Here is a 21509-nt window from a genome sequence, read left to right as displayed (position 1 = left end):
GACGTAACAGACAGACAGATTGACATATCTTTCTTTAGTCCTTATTTTATCTGTTACTTGGGGTGCACCTTACTTCTTGTTGTAGAAAACAACTTCTGGTTTCAGGAAGGCTATTCTGTTTATAAAACACACATTAATAAACAAAAAAGCTTTAATGAAGTTGGTGAAGCTGCTTAAGAGTAATGTCTGAACACAACTTTGGAGAGCTGTTATCCTTTTTCATTTCAATCACTCTGACTATTTGAATGGCTGGTGATATTAATGTAGTGGTGATTCAGAACACTGAGAATATGATACAGCGTTAGGATACAAGCCTAGCCTCTACAATACTGCTACAAAGTCAAATGAAAATGATAATCAGCAAAAGCTACTAGTATCCCTTTCTTATTTAATTAAGTCAGAAATCTCAATCCTCTTACCTGTGCTTAAAGTTAAAATCATAATTTTCTTCCCTGTTGATAGCTTCATACTGAAGAGGATGGAGTTTTCTGAGTTAGGAGGCAGAAATCCTTCATGTTACCCGAACTGCAGCAGAGGGTCTGGCCTTGCATTGGCGTCTGGCTTTGCATTGGCTACCTGGTGCTTGTCAAGTCAACAGAGAACATACCTCTCCTCCTCACGGCAGCCAGCATCAAGTTAACTGTAAGTAACATCTCCAGGAGACTTTGATTTAATTAACTGATGAGAAGCCCCAGGTGCAGGATGTGGAAATGACTTAGAAGAATTTATGACTACAGCATGTGGTCCACCTATTGGGATAGTTTTAGGATTACTGGGTTTTGGAGATATCTACTGGTTGACCTGCTTAGCGCCGCTGCTAGGAAAGCTAAGACAAAAGAGAAGCAATAGTTTCACAAAATGCTCTTCTATTAAAACTGGGCACACAAATAAATCAATGTCTGAGAACAAGGGCTATGCTTGACAGAGCTGCTTGCAAGGATCAGAGCAATGTGGAACATAATCCACATGCCCCAACCTCTAGAAGATGAACCCAGTATAACCCTGTCTATTGGTTTATTAGTCTACTGGTTTAGCATCTTATTTTCTTTTTTTCATTCCTTTCCCAGCCCTCCAATCCTCCGTGCCCACCCCCCCACCTCCCCCGGCCTCCCCCTGCCCCCATAGTGATGGCACAACCAATTATTAGCCTTATTAGCTGGTAACTCCATTAGCCACCAGTTGCACATTTGCAAAGAGAAGACTCCTAATTGCCAAGCTAGACAGGTAAGCAAGACTCATACAAAAACAAAGTGTTTCCCTGGACCTGGCCACACAATTGGCAAATCTAGGGATAGGAATCTGCCTGAGGAAAGATGACAGTGAAAAGGCAAAGGTACGATAAGAAAAGATGACAACTAGCCACCAAAAGGGTGATACCACCTCTGAAAAATATTTAATGATTTAAAACACATTCTCTAGAACAGATGTTAGGATTGAGATAGCTCTGAATGATACAATCAATGAATAAATGATAAAACGTTTCTCGTTTGTGGCAGTGATCTGAAATAATAACAAAAAGATATCTACTTTAGTCTGAGTTCTGCTTATGTCATTAAAATTTAAACCTGATTAAGCTGAGCCAGTCTAGTTTTATAACCTGTCAGTATGACAAAGGGACTTCGACACATTTGTCTTCCAGCACATTATGAGGATTTACATTTTGCACCTTACAATTATATCTATATTAAAATGCCTGAGCACACTAAACATGAAAAGAGTGATTCATAATAATGGCATTAAAAGCAATAAAGAGTTAAGGACACTATGAAGGAAATGAAGCAGAAAGGTAGAAGAGGCTTGTATAAAGCAGAGTAGAAGGGAAAGCAATATTTCTTCACTCTTGCCTCTTTATCATTAGTCTTAATAAAAAAAGATGCAAATAGAAGGGCTTTCTGCCTAAAGAATCAATACTGAAATAAAAAAGCCACCTAGAAATAGTTTTCAATCCCCTAATCTCATTTTGCACTAAACACAGTGCAGCCTGGGGTAGACATACATTAAAGTTTGAATTCCATGTATATCCATAATGTCTTCTGCAAGTTTGGCTTTCTTACTGGACTTTGATCTTGAAGTCAACAGAGAAAATAGAGATGAATAAGAAACTCTTTTCCTCTCCTGTAAATGGTTTTGTCTTATTAATTAATTTTCCACTCCAAACAAGATGGAAAAAAAAAAAAAAATAGCTTTGGTTCCCATTTTGGGGAAATCAATCAAAACCAGTACAGCTGCAGCAACTCAGACCTGTTGTGAATCTGTCCACCTAACCTTCAACCTCAGCAAACAACTAATACTTTCAGATTTTGCTTATTGAAATGTGTAGTACTATTAAATCTTTAAACTTTGGTTTTGCCATTTCCCTGTAAGATACAACATAAATGTTTGTATTTTTTTGCATTTACCTCAAGCTTTCTCTGAAAACAACTTATTAATTTATTAAAAAGTAAAAACAAAGTCAACACAGCTAGAAGGTAAATAAAATTATAATTATTTCTTAATAATATTTGCATGGCATTTAAAATCTAAAGTAATGGTTTTATAATTTGCCTTTTTACAAATTCTGTATTTGACGATAACTACCAGGATATAATCTGAAGATAAGTCCATTGGTCAGGAAAGCACAGAGCCAGGGCACTCTCAAAGAAGATACATATTTCATAAAATATAACAAAATGAAGGGAGCTATAAATAAGAAAATAAAGCCATAGTCTGCAGTTAAAATTCTTGCTGCTCACAGTACATCATTCTGTTTCTAAGTGTTTGTTGCTGGGCTAGAGTTTCTAAAATTAACATTGCAATAGCCTACATAGGCACCAAAACGCACACAAGAAAACATCGCTGAACTGGTTACTCTCAGTGCTACGTTTGTTATTTTCCCAACATGTTTCTGTCCCTTGAAAATATTTATCAGGATAAAAATTTGAATTATCTCTTTGAATGTCAATGTGCAAATGCTAAGACAGAAGTGTGTAGTTTTTAGTGAAAACTGAAATACTGATGAGTTTTAGCAGTTTCTCAGTATTTATAGGCATAATTTTTATGCTTGCTTGTGTCAGTACCACTTAAATAATTAAAACAGATTAATGCACATGCATCCAATAATAATATCAGGAAAGCAAGCTGAATTGGTCTATAACCCTATGAACATAGAAATGAAAAAAAAATCCCATTTTTTACTTAGAAAAATTAAAAATGTCTTGCTGATATGTGCTATATGTACATTATAAAGCCTCAGTGTTTTATGTATTCGCTCAGTGCATTGCGATGTACAAGAACAGCTATCCACTAAATGCTGCCTTTCTGTATTGCAATTCTGTTCCCACATAAGTGTGTAAGAAGGGCAAGGTTTGATACCTAGCTGATTAGGGAAGGATAAGTAGGTTCCATTAAAAATAAACTGTGGAATAGAAGATAATATGACCAAGAAATAGGGCAACTGCCACTCACAGCACAGCAAGTGGCAGCAAGATTCATGGCCCTCCACAGTACCTGTGGTTAGAAGCCTTTCATGGAGCTTTCTCCAGTAACACCTTGTCGCTCCATGCCAAACATCTGAGGAACACAGGAAATTTTAATGAGCATAGCTAAAAGTTCTTGGGAATGACAAAACCAGAACCCAATCTGATGTCTGCCAGTTCTGATCTGTACAGCAGGTTTTGGAAAACATACCACGCTCAGTCGTTACAATGGAAAAGATCAAACTGGCTAGGTACAAAGTGCCACTGAACTTGCATTTTGATGGTAGTCCACATAGGGATCTGGACTATTCTCTTTTCCTGTGAAGTCCACATGCACTCCTCTCAAATGACAACTAAACCAACCGATATAGAAATACTTGGCTGAGGTTTTCCTGTGGCTTTAGACTACTTTCTTTGGTACTTTTTTATACTGCCTTTTAAGCAAGAGATTAGATCCATAGTACAGTATTTGAGAATGTACACATTTGTGTTTCACAAACATAGCAAATGGGCCAATGAAGTCAGATTTCACTCATTCTATTCTGTAGATACACAGAAATAAAAGAATACTTTTTGCCTGATTACTTGAGCATCTTCAGACTCCTGTATATAATGAAGAATATATATAAAAAAAAGATTTGGTTTTAAAACCAAACAAAACAAAATGCTTATGGATGAATTTGCAGTGAAAACACATTTGCAATGAAGGTAGTTTATGTGAAAGAATCAACAATTACTAGTGTATTTTAAACACATTTTTCAACTTACTATGGAATTGAAAACCCATAGGACAAATAAATTACCCACATTTCAGCTGGTAAGTGGCAGTTTGGCAACAAAGATTTGCTTGTAGTTTGCTTGGTATTTATTGGGCAGTTTTCAGTTTCTGAATACTGAGATGCATTAGGACATCTTTATTCAATACCTGAAACTCTGCTCTTTCAGAGATAACATTTGAATTACTGTGACCTTCCCAAAGCATAATATCACTTTTTTTTTGTTTGTTTGTTTAAAGGATTAGATTGAACATTAGACTACCACTGTCCACCTCATGACATCCCAGTAGCTATAAAAAACCCCTATTAGTTCTGCACAATACCTTCAATCAAAACCTCCTAGCTCTTCCTGGGCTACAACTGATCTTACTCTGTCTTTTAACAAGCTAGCCTCTTTACATGACTTTCAGTTCAATATTTAGAAGCCTCTTCAACCAGGAGATGTTACAGCCTCCAGGAAAACAGGGTAACTTTTTTAGACCTGTCTCTGGGTGCTTTCCAGAGCTCAGAGTCAGATACATTCTCACTCCTGACACCGCAGGGCTGCATTCTGCTCCATTCAGTTGGCAGATACAACATGTCTTCATGCTACTTTCAAAAACCCCACACTTCCCAAGTCACAGATCTCAAACCCCGTTCACTGCTGAAACAAATCAAATACTGATGCCTCATAATTTGCTAGTTACTTCATGGGCCTATTTACAAGGAAGATTTGGCTTAAAAGCCACAGAGAATGTTAGCATATGAGCACTAATGAATTAGCATGTGTCTTCCCATTTCTCCAGAAACCCTACATATTTAGCTGAAAAAACATAAGCTGTTACCTAGCTAATATGAAATGGTGTAGTTGCTGGGAGATGAATTTTCTGGAAGCCAGAAAAGGCATTATTATTAGGAAAATGGGCACTTATCCCCCCCGCAGGAGTTCTAACTGTGGCTATGGTCCAGTTTATAAGCTTCATGCTGTGCATGATAAAAACGTGTAAATGAAAGGATGGAAAACAGCTCTCAGGTTTTATTACTGTAAAATCAAGGATCATAAGAGACCTCTCAAACTGGAAACTTCAAATTGGAAGGATCTTTTTCTTCTAAGGAGCTCTCTCATGGGGGAATTATTTACAACATCCCTTTTTACAAGATGTTTTTGTGTAACCTACTTGGTATGGAAAAATGCAAGACTGCAGATTACTTTTGACCTTGTTGAATGCACAATAAGTAAATAATACTATAGTAACTCTGCCATTTCTTAGTGTACGGACATTCACAAGTCTGAGAACACTAAGCTTTTAGCTTTCTCATATTTATTCTCATGCATATTACAGAAACACCCAGAGGCCCTCACTGGAACATAGAAACTGCATATACACATAATAAAGCCCTGACCCTGAAAAACTCACAGTCTGATATAAACAGTTTAGATAAACACCATAAGAAGACCGATAATATCATGTTGCAGATGGGAGAAATGAAGGGTTGGAGCCCAGAGGAAGGTGCACTGCCCAGCAATTGGGTAATCTGCTTTTTGGCCCATCAGTGTCACCTCAGTTCTGGTCTAGCCGCTCCCTGCAGAGAGCATCCTGAAACACTCGGGTATGTCACAGTATGGGAATTCTAGTATTTCAGTTCAGCACTGCTGCCAGGGAGCTCCCTGTAGAGGGACAAATGGAAACCCAGTGCTTTCCCTAGCCAGTCACCAGCTGCTCCTGGGAGCCTGATGAACTTTCTTGGGAGAAAGTAAAACTTACAAAGACCTGGAGGAAGTGGTTACTCACAGCTGCTGCCCCACTCCTGTTTTTAAGCAAGAGCTGACTGATTATGGTCCCCTCTCAGAATATGGTGCCTAGGAGCCAAACCTTCCCCTCTTCTGCCAAAAGGGATTCAAGTACAGGTTTTCTGCACAAACAACTAATCTGACACACAAATAGACTGATTTCTGTCAACCCACTGAAGTGGCTTCATTGTGCAGAAAACTTTTTGACCAGTGAAACAGAGCATAAGGGCAAGTACAAATCTGTAATCCAAGGTTTAGTCTCATGTCTGGGAGGATCTCGGTTTTTATTCAATGTCATTCGGTGACTGCTTCATGTGGAAAGCAAAGGCAGAAGCTGGATGTCTGTGCTTCCAGCTTTGTCCCAGCTGTTCAACACAGTGCTCAAACCAGACCACTATAACATTGCTTTGAAAGTCACCAGCTCAAACCCCTCAGGACAAGAAATATTTGCCAAGGTATTCAGGCAGGGGAAGAACTGAGCTCAAGAAGATACATACAGTAAGAAATATATTAAATTCCCAAATCTGAGAAGTTGTATCAACATCCAGTACCTATAAAAGCCCTGACACTTCCCTTGTCAGGCAGTGGCTGAGTGGGAGTTTTCAGAGCCGCAATTCAGTGCCTTCTCCCAAGTGACATGTTCAAGGTCTCCCAAGGCATAACCTTCTGCCTAAATCCTGCCTTTCCACTATGTCTGGAGCTACAAAATAAATGAGAATGAAAATAAGTCTAGTGTAAAAAGTCATGTAAGGTTTTATGTACATTGAATTATGAGAACTCTATGCCACAGAATTTGCTGAGAGTATCTCAAGAGCTCAGTGCCCACAGGAAAACAGTAACAGGACCAGCCTATCTTCCTTATGAAGACCAAGGCAGCTAGTCTCAGCCAACCACAGGATACATTACTACTTGCCCTGAGTGCACAAGTACTTCAGTTTAAATCTTTCCCAATTCTCGTTCCTTAAAAAGCTGAAAAACAGCTTACTGATTTAAAACAAACACCAAGAAACCTTAATCAGGCATGTAAAATGATGGGTTAATTTGCAAATAGCCACAGAAACTACAGGTTTCATGGGACCTGCTCAAACCCCTTTCTGGTTGATTTTGCGCATGAAACTGCTAGTGTGACCGAAGCAGGCTTTGACCAAGGGATGCAGCCTGACTGGTTGTTAACCTCTGTGCATGAGCATTGTTGCCATCCCTAGAGAAATAATTAAGTGACAAATGAGGGGGCAGGAGAAAGTGGTGGAGGGACGGGTTGACCCGCACGCTGGCAGCAATCCCTCCCCAAGAAGCCATTGGCGCCAGGGCTGGTGAGTGCCCTTCCACGAGAGTGTCTTTGACTACCAGTGATGTGGGGACATTAATGGGGACTCACTGTAGGAGACACATGAGACACATGGCCATGGCAGCCAGGGTGAGAAGCACAGGGTGGCAGGTACAGGACAGGCTGCACAGTATCAAAGCGCAAGTCAACAATCCTATGCAGGTGACAGCACTCGCGGCACAAAGCTCCATGGATTTGGGAACACAGATGAACGGAGTCTCGAGTCTGCTGTCTTGAGAACGTGGTGGAAAAATTAATTTCCCATTTCTGTCACCCAAAGGATATGCTTAAAGAAAGTCAAATTCTACCAGAGTACAGACCTTCAAAACAGTGAATTAAACTTGTCCAAACAGGGATCCTGAATTTCACAGCCCGTGATGTTTCTAAATGCATATGCCATTAAAAGAAAAACTAAATAAGCAAGCACAAAATGCCTGACTGCAGAGGCATGGGATGAATTACGGATATTTTCTAGCATATGCTACTGTTGTGACACTATGCCATGTTGTGCCAGACAGCAACCAGGTCACAGCAGGGAAGGAGCAGAACTTCAGAAGAGCCTGTTCTCAGAGACCTTAGAGGTGTAGTGAAGCCTAAACTTTCGAAGCAGCAGGAAACACTGCTCCCCTTTGGGCTAAACAAGGCTGGAAAACAGATTTTTTTTTTTTTTCCCCAATGTTTTCACTATAGGTTGTCCTAAGTATCTTGTGACTCTGGAACTGCCGGGAGAGGGCTTGTGGAAGTTCATACCACTTCAGAGGCTGACTATTTCCCACAGCAAAGAAAACAAGCTCTCCATGATTTAATACTTACACGAGAAACACCTTTTATTTCCTTTAAAATGTTTTTCTCTGAAAATAAATGCAAACTTAAATACAAATCATCTTAATCAGAAGGGGAAAAAAAAATTATATTAAACTTCCAAATATATTGTACTTATATTGGATGGAAAATTAAGCTTTGTATATTATACTTTTTGCCTTTTTAGGCAATTGGAAGGTTATTTCTCTATCTTTAAAGACTATTGTGCGCTCCGGTAACTATTTCACTAGCAAATGAAGCCTAATTTTTTCCTCTATTAAATGTACTTACTATAAATACAGATTCATTTTTTTTATGTGTAGAAAATTTTAATTGTTATAATACTTATGCAAGGTCAAATTCAAATGGCATATATTGAAAAATTTTATGGATTAATATGATAGCCTCTAACAACAGAGATGGAACTGGTTTAACTTTTTTTATGCCATTGTCTCAGCTAGAGCACCTAATTATTCTGCAAGTATGACAGTTTATCCTAATTCACCTAATTCATAGATCAGCACCAATGCAGACTTACTAAGGAAGTGCTGGTGTGTACATGCCAACTTTCATCTACGACAGCCTATCTGTTAGCAGTTTAATATCAACTCCTCACACAGAGAGTAGCACCTACAGCGAGAAAGCAATTATTTAGCAGATTAGGAGATATTATTTCTCTGCCATTGGCATTATAGAGTAAATCAAATTACTAGAATGGTTTAAATTCTAGTAGCCATACTTCTAAAAATCATGCCAAACAGTTCAGAAACAGCATTAAGGCAAAAAATTAGAGGCAACCGCAGTAACCCAATCTTCAAAACTGCAGAAGAGGCATGTCGTAATATTTAGTAATTGCCTTACAGCTTGCTTATATGACTGGCCATTTGCAAATTAGCCCATCATTTTACGTTACGCACAAGGGACAGTTGGTGTGGGCTTTTTAAAACAAATCAGTAACTGCTTTATCAGCTCTTCAAGGAATAAAAATTTATACAATCCTTCCTTGAAGTTTCTGCAAAATGCTGGTTGTTAGGCACCTTCTGACAGAAAGCCCTGTCATATACTTGAGTAATTTTAATCATAAGCATGAGATAAACAGCTTTTCTTGAAAGAGAAGTCTGAATTTTTGTTTACTCTTTCTAAAAGGGCAGACAATCTCAGAACCAACAACAATAAAACCTGGCCCACAGGCCAGACATATTTATAAGTAGAAAGAGCTGCATTTTTAATGTTTGTACAGTTTCTGTGATGAATCTGTTTGTCAGGTTGCCTACTTGCCCGGAAGATATCAAGGTATGCTTACATTGTCTTGTCTCTTCACTGTAAATTAGTATGTTCCATTGACTCCTACTTCCTATAGCTTTCCACATGCTTACATGGAGAATTTGAAACAAGGAAGGGAGGTTTATCTTGCATTCTTTCGCCCCCTCTTTATAAGGCAAGAATAAAAGCAGGATATTTAAAAGCATTTTAAATGGTGAAGAAGGCATTGCTTATATCCTAAGGTGCTAGCTGAGAAGATGAAGTTGACAGCAAACACCATATGAAATGTACATGTGCCCACTCCAATAGTAAAAAAAAAAACAAAAAAATTACAACAGTTTATTTCTGTCATAACAGACAAGCTGTTAGCAAATGCAGACAATTCTTCCTATACAGTATCTCCAAGTCCAACCGTGTTCTTCACCACCCCTACTGCTAAACCCTGTCATCTCACACACCAAATGTGGTACCCTGCTGGTCCCTTGGCTTCCCACAGTTACACCTTCCTCTCCTTCTGCTTTGCTGACATATGAAATGTCTCGCTGTCAGAATAACTTTCCTCACTTGTTGTTGATTTTACTCCCTTTTCCAAACCCTTTTACTTCATACCCTGTGCCTTCCATGTAAAAGGTTTTAATTTTAGCGATCACATTATTATACAGAATAGGCTATGTATCTCTGAAATAGTAACTCTACCACTAACACTTGAAAAACACTGCCTTTGTGAATACCAGCAGCAACTACTCAAAATAAACAAGATCTGTACGGACCGTAGAGGCAGAAACAGAGATTGCAGGAACAGAGATTTCAAAGGAGGCACCATGAAGACAATTGTATGCAAAAGGCTGCAGAATAGGTGTCTGAAATAAAGAACTGGTATATTTGCCAAAACAGGGACTCCTCTCGTGGTATTACTTTGTACATGACCCATGAAGCAAATATTTAAAGACAGATAGCTTGAAATCAAATGTTTTTATTTAGGAAGAAAAGAAGAAATGTTTTCTTCTAGAGCAGACCGTGCTTGGTTACAATAGATTTATGAAGAACACAATAGATACTGTCTCCCTTTTACAAATTCAGCTTGCTTAGAAGCATGTATATTTTTATTGGACAAAGACAAAACCAACTACTTCAAATACATGACAGTATCTTTCATGTTCTGTAATGGATCCTACATCCTTTGGCAAATATTGGTGACATATTGCTAAAAGTAGACTGAGTACCTTAAATCCTATTTCAGAAAAGCTAAAAGGTGGATTTGTCTGAAATTTTTGTTCACTGAGCAGAAGCGTTAACAACATGCGTTTACCAGGTGAAGACATAAACAGACACTATAATTTTAATGCTGGATATTAAGAAAATGCATACTGTAGGAAACCGTGATCCTGCCTGGGAATTCTTTCTAGTCTAGGAACACAGAATTTCTGAAGCTCTGTTGGTACACAATAGTTCTGAGCCTGTTAATGGTGAGTTAGCAAAGATGCCTCACGATGGATCGAAACACTGGGACAAATGGCAATAAAATTCTACAAAGTGCAAATTGACTATGAGAGTCCAAATTCGCTCCAACACATTTATTTTGGCAGGTTTCTGCAAGCTTAATACTGGATCGTGTATCTCCAAGTGTGTAAAATGTAAATATGAAGAGTGAAGCTGGCATAAAAAAGCATTTTGCTTCTCATGCCTAATCTGGATCAAGTTTACTGAAAGAAGCTCCAAGAATACAGAGGTCTTATATTAAAAACATAAAACCATATGTTAATTGATGCATAATTCAGAAAATAAACACAGTCATATCCACTGAATAGTTTGACAATGCTGTGCATGTAAATGCTTTCAGCCTCGGTATCAGAACTGCATCATATTTATGTACTTCTTGGAGTCACTGGCTCCCAAGTGGCCCTTAATTACAAAATAGTTTGACATCTACGCTGTAAAGTGGAAAGTAATGCTACAATTTTCAGTGAACTTACGCTGGAAGAAGTAACTCCTCCAAGAAATGCTATAAGCCTATTGTTATTTACCAGTACGATTCCTTAAACATACTTCTGAATTTTTCCAAAATAATGAAAGAATTATGCATGTATTTTGTAGTCATTACAAGGAGGCATAGGGAATCAGGGAGTTGTGGGGAATGGAAAAAGCAACAGAAACAATGAGTTCTGCCAGCATCACAGGAAATGGAGAACACCTTGCACACACTGTGGCTGTTGGTCTGGTTTAACATGGATGTCCAAGCACTTGCCCCAAATATATCATGGTTACCTTCACTTACGAGAAGACTGTATTTAGGTAGGGAACATTATTACTTTTAAGATCTTTCAATGTGTCTTTGAAATACCACTGCTGATTTATACAGTTGAATGACAAATACATCTGGAAGGCACAAAAACCACTGGGACTGAAAATATATAAGTGGTTTTGGTCACTTGGATGTTTTGGAGTGGGCATCGAAAATGTGCTTTTGGTTTTGCACACCTGAGCACAGCTCTTGTGACCGTACCTCTCTCTTCCAGCTCACTAGAGAGCAGAACAGTGGAAGGGCATGTGTGATTCCCAGAGGCCGGGCAGGCCCAGCTCTTTGCACACTCCATTCTTACAGCACAGGGTGATGCTTTCCTTTCTGGGGGAGTGTAGGAGTTGAATTTTTTATTTCTTGAATACAAAGGAAAAAAGGAAGAAATAGTCAGAACAACCGATAATGTGTTTTGCGAGGCTGCAGTTTCAGACTTGGAACTCGCTCTGCTCTCCATCGCTGCCACCATCTGCTCTTCCAGCCTCCCCATCTGCCTCTCCTGCCACTGCTAAATACTCTCTTGACTTTCTGCATACACTTAGCATCCCTCTTGTATGCTTCTCCCGCCTCTCCACTATGTAAAATTTGCTAAGACTCTTTCCAATGGATCTTGGCTTTTGAAACTGCTGAACTGGACTTCTCCAAAGCACCATCATCCTTCCAAACTCCTTCCACCATCCCCAGGAACGCTGCAGCTCCAGCTGTCCTACCACAGCCACTCAGCTCCTCCTTAACCTAGAACTTCCCATGTTCTGTAAACTCTCTGTTTATCTACCATCATTATTCTTCCTGGATAATTTTCTAGCCTCCTTTTGGGTTATTTCTTATTTACAGACCTCCTAGTCCTTTTGGCTGTTTCTAACCCTTAAATTTTAGGCCTTGACATTCTCCTTTCACCTCCACAGCTCCCTGCCTCCTATCACCCGCCCATATGCAGTGAGACATACATAATATTTTGCTTTAATTTTTCAAATCAGGTAAATCCACACCTTTTCTTTCCAGAAAATATAAACAGACACATATTTTTCTTCCATTTTGTAACTGAGTTTGAACATAAATTTTTAAACAAACAAGAATACTACAAATGCCTCACGTATGCTATCACTTGGAAAACATGCTTGATAACATTATACTACCACTAGTATTTTCTATTAGTTGCAGAACCATGGATGCTGCAGCATCACAAGTGCAAATAGGGCTCTATGATATCACAAAGATAGATATTAAGCTACAATACTCACTAGCAGGGACATGATTTCATTATGAGCTCAAACATCTTTGTAATCGATTCAAGTAGTAATATTAATTTATAAAATTACAAACAGCAGACTGTTTAGAGGCTACATCCTTTCACTCCTAAATTTCTTCTCATCACCATTAACTTCCGATCCTTAGGCTGAAAACTGATCTAATGGACCTATTTCTCTCCAAGTTCCTAGCAGCTGAAATTTGTCTCTGAAGGTGGGGCAGCAAGAGGCTTGGGCACCTCCTGCATTTCATTAAGGGAACCGCTCCACTGCAGTAAACGGTACTGCAGTCGATGCAGACTCAATCCTGTCCTAAACTAGTTGGTTTGGAAAGAGCAAAAAAGAGCTTCAAACAAGTGGGTTGCGAGCACTCCCCGGTCCCCTTGCATTCTGCAGCTTGTACTACTGCAGCAGCAGTGTTCTGAGTGACCAAGGCAGCCAGTTTGTACATAACTCGGACAGGCACCAATGAGCTGCTGCATAATGGTTCCTTGCAGCATTATTCTGATGGATGGACTCACCTTCTATCCTCTCTTGATACTGAGATGAATTTCACTCAAGCAATATACTTTATTTGAGAACAATAAAAATAGCACTAATGTTTTTGTCATGTTTGGCTTGAACATATTCAGGACATTACTTTTCTCCAGTACAGTGACAGCTGAAACAAAGTTATGGAGTTGTACGGTGACAGTATTAACTAGTGCTTTGGTTGTATACTTTTTGTGAAAAAATATGTAAGAAACAATAAAATTAAGAAAGAGAACTTATTTCTTATTGATGAAATCTAGACTATTTTTGTATGGCTAGAACACTTACAGTTTCCTGGAAACCAGAGGAAGTGGTTTAAGCATTCTAAGTATCAACAAATCGTTTATTCCCTTGCAAGTCAGACTGCTGGAGAACATATTTAACTTACATCATTCCCACAGTTATCCTTTGCATCAAAGAGATGATTATTTATGCAACAAGACGTAACTGGGGAAACAGTTTTTCTGAGATAATCACACCCCTGGGACATTGCAAGGCTCAGGGTTCATTACTGTTGAGAGGGAAAGTGTATTTTGTTCTGGAGTTTTAAATTCCAAACTACACTTTCAGCCAAGCAGCATGTTTCACGTGGATTAATATATCCCTTTAGGTAGCTCACCTCACCTGTCAATCAGAATATTTCAGCCAACCCAAATAAAATTCTTAACACCTTATTTACCACACTGCAAAAAAGGTCACACGTTTTGAAAAGGTGAGTCTGTTATTTTCATTTTAATGACAACAGATGAGCACAATATACCCAAAGGGTATACTAGTATTAGTGCAGAAGGGAATAATCTACAGAAAGTGCCAAAGCAATACTGAATTAACAATATGACAAGTTTGCATATGTAACTAAACTGTTTAATAAAATTAACATTGATAAGTACAACTAGTTATTGCCAGTTACCTGGATTATCAAAAAATACGTGTATTTTCTTTTGAACGAAGCACTCTTTGTAATTTGATGGTAACCCAGAAACATCCAGGATGAAACAGCCATTTCCAGCACATAGTCTCATACAAGTTGCATGAACAGTATGCCACTTAACTTTAAATGAAAGTGAAATGCAATGAGGAGGTCACAAGGAAAACTTTTTAAGCATTACTGTGCGGTCTTAGAAGTACAGTCACAGAGGCCTGTTTAACTGCTTCTCTCAAAAAATAACTCCTCTGACTGACCATTTTGACAAGCAGGGTCTCAAACAGAAACATTTGCAGCCTCTTGCAATTTGAAACATGCATCAAAATCAACATTGATCAAAAGAAAACAAATATTAAGAAACTAATGAAATACTTTGGGCTGAAAAAAACAACGTTACTCTCTCTCTCTTATTTGTTGAAATGGAAAGTGAAATGTTATCAGTTGCCTACATGGATGCTCATTCTATCCAGAGGTAATGGATGAGAGATCCCTATGCAAGTGATACATAATGACTACGCATACACTTATCTTTCTCCCAGTGGGATAATTGTTTCTGCTCCAGACCCTCCATACTTTGTCCTTTTTATATTTTACAGACACAGCTTCCATCTGCTCCGTAAGCTAAATCTCATTTTGAGCACAGGGATGATTAGAAATATTACTTCTCCCTGGTCTGAAATAAACACTTTGAAACTGTCATGTCTCTGGTCTGTCTGCTTATGCATCATGTTTTTCCTTTGGTCTGAGGCAGCATTTTGCTTTCATAGATTTTTTCATGCTTTAGATTTACATAGCTTCTTTTAGTTTTAAATTTTTTAAGTTTGGTTGCTCATTCATTATCTTTGTACTCTCATTTCCTCCTGCTTCTCTGATCTGTTTCCAGCTCTACTAATTTAGCTGTGGTAGAAGGTTTCTCCTTTTTTCCACTTTTTTTTTACCTGTGCCACAAGCAATTACCGTTTCTCAAATACAAGACTTGAAGGCTTCCTCTAACACCCCCTTATGAGGAATTTTATTCAAAAATAAGTTATTGAAAAGGAGATATCATTTCTGAATGTTACATCTCCCGATAAGACTCTATTCTTTTGCTACCATAATGAACATACTGCTTCAAAGACACACAAAGGACAAATGATCCATGCAGGGAAGCATTGATGGCGAGAATTCCAGTAAGAGATTTCATATAAGTATATTAAAGTGTATTAAACCTGGTACTAAAGAAACTGTCAGTTCTTAAAATAATTGTCAAAGATAGAACAACAGAATGAATATTCTTCAACACCAACATGCTGTGCTCTCCATGTCTCTGGAAGCATATTCGTTTGTTGCATCCTTTAATATATTTTCTGTCTTTGAAATATGTTTAGATCTATGGGGACAAGCTATGCAACTTTGCAAACTACTCCCCGGATTATTAAAATACTTAATGCACTTTAACCACCAGTTCTTTAAAAATATTTTCCTGCGGTTTATCAAGGCAATAGGAACAGGATTCTCAGATGCTATAAGTAAGGACAAATGTTGGCCTTCTGGTATGAAAAATGTCACTTTGCCCACTTCCTCATTATACATAGTTGAAAAAACGATTGATATATAGTCTTGCCTGGAAGCAAAATGAGAATACTCAGCTTCTAAATACCAACCCCTTAAATGACAGGTAGTTGGACTTTACAGCCAATTCAAATGGAACTGATGTTTTGAATTGTCTTATACAGCTACAGTTCTCCACAAATAAGGAAATATAAACACAATACAGAGGAAGTGTTCCAAATAAACTATTTACCAGCTTATTTCCAAAGGAATTGGACTTCAAAATAGCTGTCCCTTCTGACTGAAAAACAAACACATACACAATATATCCAATGAGAAGACAATCTTAGTGCTATTAGCACTAGATTTTCAGCTCTTTTTGCTGTTAGCATTAGACTTTCAGCTCTTCTTGAACAGGAAGTACCTATTGTCTTTTATGGGTTTGTAGAGCACAGAGTGGTCCAGTTTACTGATCTTGCCTGCCTCTCTGTTTCCAATAATAGTACTACTCATGCGTCCATTACACCTCTTTTTATTGAGTATTAAACCCAAGGTGTTTATAATTAAGATACTAGTGGCAGTTTATGAGAAGACATGAAAACGTGGAAAAACCCCATCAATAAATGATTAGGAGAATGCTTCAAGATAGAAACAAAATCAGGAGAACAAATGGAGTGCATCTCTCTAGGCCTTTGAATGAGCGATATAAAAACATGTCTGGTTTAGCAGTCTGTACTGCTTGCTATCACCCGATTTTAAAAATATTCTCCCTGTTGCTGTATTGAATAATCAATACATTCATTTTCTTCATCAGTGGTTGGTTTTCTCTTTTCTCCAGCTGTCATAACACAAGAACTCCTCTAAGCAGCACTTCTTTTTCATCAGACTTCACCCAACTGAGACACATAATGCTTTTTCACAGAAAGGCAACCAAAGGAACTCTATACGTAGATAATTTCGAACAGATAAAGCTGACATAGGTCAGGTACTCAATGTACTTCTAACTTTTTCCTCTCATCTTAAAAAGAAATAACACGTATTAAGTTAATGTATTAGTTCAAGGGTTCTAAAAATTGGGTTGCTCTGATGGTATCGTTAATAGCAGGAGCAAGTACTACAATTACTTTAAGCCCTATCTCCAAAACCAGGTATTACAAATAGTTTTGCTGACTGATACAATTTCTAAAGTGCTTAAAACTATAGAAGCCACAGAGACAGAGGGTGTACTTCACAGCTCCTATCAACTCTGAGTGCACTGAGATGGTCACTGCTTACAGGATGGGTAGATTTTATTATGAAGGAAAGGAGAAACTTCCAAGAACTTTCTCCTTTTGAACAGCAGGAAAGGAGTCTCATCAAAGAGTTTCAAGTCTAGCCAAACAATTGCACAGAGCTCCTGGTATTTTCACGAGAGTAAAAATGCCCTTAAAAAACCCAATCCTTCTGTGAAGCAGGCGAAACTGCTTCACTACTTTCCTATTCCTTGCCTATGGTTTTGTGGACAAAAAACATATAAAAACGTAAGGCAGATTGATCTCTAACAACAACTCACCAAAAAAAGAGCTTGGTCAGTTTTAGTGGCTCAGACTCCTTCTGTAGACCATCTTTTCTGGCCATTTAGGACCATCAAAACCAGTCCTACATATTCGTTCTTCATGCTGACATGTTCCCACTGTTATTGCTATTACTTTCACAGTGGAGAGCATACCAGATTCATTAACTGACTGCTGCTCTGACTTTGCCTTTTCCCACACCTACATATCTGCTACTGCAACTCCTTTCAGATTCACGAGTTCCATGTCTGGTGACTCCATCTTCCACGTTAGCGACACACTGACTCACGTATGTTAACATTATGATCACCACAGTAGCTTGGTCCCTGACAGGCTTAACACTGTATAAATTATCTCTAAATGAAAACACACACACACAAATATATTCACGTTCACACCTTCCAGAAAGAAATACCTTTTATTCTAACTCCTAACACTCTTAATAACAAGAGTTCTTGGGCCAAAATTAATCGTATCAAAGCCAAAACGTTTTCTGTGTCAACAAACTTATTACTAGTATTATGAAATTCTTAACCTAACTTTGGGTTGTTGTTTTTCTTTTCTGAATGATGCTTTTTATATACTAGTAATAAAAAGAAACATATTACAATTCATTTTCAAGGGAAAGTCAAAGACTAGAGCAATATATATTCTTTTGGGATTTGTGGTTTTAAGTAGGCTTATAATTTCTGCAATTAAATCCACAGTTATTTCCTTTTTGAGGAATGCTTATCATACAGAAACATAGTTATTAGATCTAGATATGCTAGAAATAGATGATTCGTGTCATATAGAAGCACCGTTATTTCTCCAAGCCATAGGCTGCTATAGCCACAACTATGGCCAATCCCTGAAATTGCTGAAATGTTCTCTTCCTGTCTTCATGCAGGCAAATTCTGACTGAAATAAATGTGAAATGATTTCTACATATTTACTAGGAAATACCACTTGCTCATATTTTACATTACTTCCTTCTTCCATATGAAGAGGAAGACAAAGATTTTTAAATAAATCTCTCCTGCCCAGCCTTTGCTAGTAATTTGAAATTACTCACTGGTTCTTTTGATGGTGCACAGGAACAAACAGCAGCATATATTATAGCAGTTCAGCAGCATATTTAATTAATTAGCTTCAATGAATAAAGTCAATAATATTCTAAAAATACAAGATCTAAGTAGCAAAAATTTGTCATATTAACCTGGGCTATTTTCAATGAATACATATTTAACAGAAAAGCACATTTTGATCAGATATGCTTCTCAAGTTATCATGAACAGATAACATGAACAATTTGTTTAATTGTGAAATGAACAGTAAAGCCTGCAACATGCAGGCTAATTGTCTGATCATCTAGGAGCCATCGCTGTGTCTCATTTGGCTGGAGCCTGACAGAAATTACACTTATGGGCTGCACCTGCTTGTTTTACAGCATTATAAGTGAAGCCCATATCCAAGGAAAGAGATATAGAAGGAAGTGCTTCTTTGATATTGAAAACATCTCGTTTTCTTAAGGCTGATATACATGCAAATAAAAGAAATAAAAAATACTCCAATAGGGTGGTTTATCTAAAAACATACTGTGCATTCAAAGAATAATAATATATATATGAAAGGTATGCAGGGGTTTTTTTCTTAGTAGAAAGCAGCAAGGTAGGGATCTGAAGCTGATTTAACACCGCACATCAATAAAAAGTCAAATGAATTTAGGATGTTTTAAGCATTATAAATGACAGAACTACCTATGGAACTACCAGCCTCACACAGAGAAGAATGTCATCCCTGAATATGCCATTGATGGCTGCAGAAAATAAATATAATTTTTAAGATTTAAATGAAAGGACTCATGGAAATGGAGCTAAATATGTTCTGGTACTCATTGGAAGAAAAGTGCAGCAGATTTGGGCGGAATGACTTACCAAGTGTATAAAAGAAAACAAAAATAGACAGTTAAAGCTGTGCAGAAACCAACTGTATCACTAACAGAGAGAACTGAACGAGTCTCAGCCTTCAGGGTCAATCCAAGTGTCCCTTCAGCAGCCTTTAGATTCAACATTTCTGTATCTATATTCTGCCAATACAAAGAACTGTGTGTGGTTAATTTTTCCCTAGAGCTGCTGTGCCTCTAAAAATGCTTTTCACTTTATTTCACAGTCTATGATACATTCCACAATTTTAATAACTATTCTAGTTTAAATAGAGCACCCTCAGCAAGTTTGCTGATGACACCAGGCTGGGTGGTGCAGTTGATATGCCAGAGGGACAGGATGCCATCCAGAGGGACCTGGACAAGATAAGAGAGGTGGGCCCGTGCAAACCTCTTGAGGTTCAATAAGGCCAAGTGCAGGGTCCTGGACCTGGGCCGAAGCAACTGCTGGTATCAATACAGGCTGGGAGAAGACATGCTGGAGAGCAGCCCTGTGGAAAGAGACGGGGGTACTACTGGATGAAAAGCTGGACATGAGCCACCAATGCACAGTTGCAGCCCAGAAGGCCAATTGCATCCCAGGCTGTATCAAGAGAAGTGTGGCCAGCAGATCTAGAAAGGTGATTCTCCCCTCTACTCTGCCCTGGTGAGACCCCACCTGGAGTACTGCATCCAGCTCTGAAGCCCTCAATACAAGAAGGACATGGACCTGTTGGGAGTGTGTCCAAGAATGGCCACAAAAATGATCAGAGGGCTGGAGCACCTCCCCTATGAAGACAGGCTGAGAGAGTTGGGGTTGTTCAGCCTGGAGAAGAGAAGGCTCCAGGGGGACCTTGTAGCGACCTTCCGACACCTGGAAGGGGCCTATAAGGTGGCAGGAGAAGAATTGTTCACAGGGTTTGTAGTGACTGGACAAGTGGTAATGCTTTTAAGCTAGAAAAGGGTAGATTAAGTTGGACATTAGGAAAAAGTTCTTTAATATGAGGGTAGTGGATCACTGGAACAGGTTGGCCAGAGAGGTAGCGGAAGGCCCATCCCTGGAGACATTCAAGGTCGTCCTTGATGGGTCTCTGAGGAATCTGAGCTCGTTAGGGATGTCCCAGCTTATTGTAGGGGGTTGGACTAGATGACCTTTAGAGGTCCCTTCCAACACAGTATGTTCTATTATTCTATGAAATCACTGTTCAAAAATGTCTAGGAAAGGAAGAAAAACAGCCCTTTATATCCTTAGGTGTGGCTCCTCCAGGGAAAATTATTTCTGAGCATTCTACAAGTAGATTTTGCAACCTTCTGCTTGGTTTTATTCTTATAAATCAAAGTACAGTAAAACTTCTTTCTGACAAGGCACAAAAAGCAGAATCCAGTCATTCTCTTTTTGCTAAATACTTAGCTTTGCTCAAGTAACAAAAAGGAAGCAAGGCATAAAAAAAAAATCATCTGTAGATTGTGGAAATGATTGATGACAAGTGTGCTGAGCACGGAAACACCTTTATTCAGTAGGGTGCAACACTCAGAAATTCCCCTTGCTGTTGAATAAAAGTGCATGGCTGCTACAAGAAAGCCCCTCCCTGCTGGGAAATTTTGAAGCCAAGCATAAAAGTTCTGTGTCTCTCTACAGAAAAAATTTATATCCAGAATGACAGCTATGACTACACCTTTGAGATAGCTTTCAGGGAAGGAAATAGAGTGCACCTGGGTGTCAATGCATGAAATAGTGTGAGAAATGGACAGTGTTATTAATACAAGGTCCTAAATACTTTAATGGGAAGAAAAATTTACTGTCCACGCATGCATGTTTCTTTTTATTAGAAGCTTTATTACTTCAAGGACGGAGGGAAACTCCTTTTACAATATGTTTCAAAGGTGCTTCTCATTGTTCAGCAAAACCATACCCAAACAGAAAGGAAACAACCTGCTGCTTAGTTATATGGTTGCCATTTCATCATCTTCTAAATCCACGAATACATCTAGGGTAGGAACTGCAGGAGCAGTTCCTTGTATGTAGTATGACCTTTTGATTATGTTTCACTCTAAAAAGACATTTCCTTCCCAGGTTTTTAACTGACATGACAATTACTTTGGCTAAACTAGATGTGAACAGGTCAAATCA

This window comes from Leptosomus discolor, chromosome 5 (assembly GCF_034619465.1).
Source record: "Leptosomus discolor isolate bLepDis1 chromosome 5, bLepDis1.hap2, whole genome shotgun sequence".
Lineage (NCBI taxonomy): Eukaryota > Metazoa > Chordata > Aves > Leptosomiformes > Leptosomidae > Leptosomus > Leptosomus discolor.
This window is presented reverse-complemented; position numbering follows the sequence as displayed.